The following is a 2,500-nucleotide window of genomic DNA, read 5'->3' as shown; positions in this document are numbered from 1 at the left end:
AGATAGATAGATAAAGATAGAGAGACAGGCAGTCAGAAATTGATTGGTGGATGGATGGATAGACAGATAGATAGATAGATAGATAGATAGATAGATAGATAGATAGATAGATAGATAGATAGAGCATAAATAATGATAGAGAGACAGACAGACAGGCATAGATAGATAGATAGATAGATAGATAGATAGATAGATAGATAGATAGATAGATAGATAGATAGATAGATAGATAGATAGGCAGGCAGGCAGGCAGGCAGGCAGGCAGACAGACAGACAGACAGACAGACAGACAGACAGATAGATAGATAGATAGATAAGGCATAAATAATGATAGAGACGTATGAACAATGATACAGCGACATGCAGACAGGAAGACATAGATAGATAGAGATGGATAGATAGATAGATAGATAGATAGATAGATAGATAGATAGATAGATAGATAGATAGATAGATAGATAAAGATAGAGAGACAGGCAGTCAGAAATTGATTGGTGGATGGATGGATAGACAGATAGACAGATAGATAAATGATGAATAGATAATTATTCAGAGACTGGGAGACAGGAAGAGATAGATAGATAGATAGATAGATAGATAGATAGATAGATAGATAGATAGATAGATAGATAGATAGATAGATAGATAGATGATAGATAGATAAAGACAGAGAGACAGGCAGAGATGGATAGGTAGATAGATAGATGATAGATAGATAGATAGATAGATAGATAGATAGATAGATAGATAGTTTGATAGATAATGAATAGATAATGAAACAGAGACTGGGAGACAGGAAGAGATAGATAGATAGATAGATAGATAGATAGATAGATAGATAGATAGATAGATAGATAGATAGATAGATAGATAGATAGATAAAGACAGAGAGACAGGCAGAGATGGATAGGTAGATAGATAGATGATAGATAGATAGATAGATAGATAGATAGATAGATAGATAGATAGATAGATAGATAGATAGATAATGATAGATAGAAAGAGACAGAGAGACAGGCAGAGATGGATAGGTAGATAGATAGATAGATGATAGATAGATAGATAGATAGATAGATAGATAGATAGATAGATAGATAGATAGATAGAGACAGAGAGACAGGCAGAGATGGATAGGTAGATAGATAGATGATAGATAGATAGATAGATAGATAGATAGATAGATAGATAGATAGATAGATAGATAGATAATGAATAGATAATGAAACAGAGACTGGGAGACAGGAAGAGATAGATAGATAGATAGATAGATAGATAGATAGATAGATAGATAGATAGATAGATGACGTATGAAAAATGATACAGAGACATGCAGAGCAGATAGATATAGAGAGACAGGCAGTCAGAGTTGGATGGATAGATAGATAGATAAACGATTCATCGATAATGATAAAGAGACTCGCAGACATGCAGAGATAGATAGATAGATAGATAGATAGATAGATAGATAGATAGATAGATAGATAGATAGATACAGAGAGATAGGCAGAGATAGATAGATAGATAGGTAGATAGATAGATAGATAGATAGATAGATAGATAGATAGATAGATAGATAGATAGATAGATAGATAGATAGATAGATAGATAGATAGATAGATAGATAGATAAAGATAGAGAGACAGGCAGTCAGAAATTGATTGGTGGATGGATGGATAGACAGATAGACAGATAGATAGATAGATAGATAGATAGATAGATAGATAGATAGATAGAGCATAAATAATGATAGAGAGACAGACAGACAGGCATAGATAGATAGATAGATAGATAGATAGATAGATAGATAGATAGATTGATAGATTGATAGATAGATCGATAATGCATAAAGAGCTATAGATTGACAGGGATAGATAGATAGATAGAGAGATAAAGAGAGAGAGATAAACAGACAAATGATTCATAAATAATGATAGAGAGACAGGGTGACATAGATAGGTGGATAGATAGATAGATAGATAGATAGATAGATAGATAGATAGATAGATAGATAGATAGATAGATAGATAAATAGATAGATAGATAGATATGGAGGCAGGCAGGCAGGCAGACAGACAGACAGACAGACAGACAGATAGATAGATAGATAGATAGGGCATAAATAATGATAGAGACGTATGAACAATGATACAGCGACATGCAGACAAGAAGACATAGATAGATAGAGATGGATAGATAGATAGATAGATAGATAGATAGATAGATAGATAGATAGATAGATAGATAGATAGATAGATAGATAGGGCATAAATAATGATAGAGAGACAGACAGACAGGCACACATAGATAGATAGACAGACAGACAGACAGACAGACAGACAGATAGATAGATAGATAGATAGATAGATAAAGACAGAGAGACAGGCAGAGATGGATAGGTAGATAGATAGATGATAGATAGATAGATAGATAGATAGATAGATAGATAGATAGATAGATAGATAGATAGATAATGATAGATAGATAGAGACAGAGAGACAGG

Source organism: Vipera berus (genome assembly GCF_964194415.1).
Source record: "Vipera berus genome assembly, chromosome: W".
In the NCBI taxonomy this organism is placed as follows: Eukaryota; Metazoa; Chordata; class Lepidosauria; order Squamata; family Viperidae; genus Vipera; species Vipera berus.
This window is presented reverse-complemented; position numbering follows the sequence as displayed.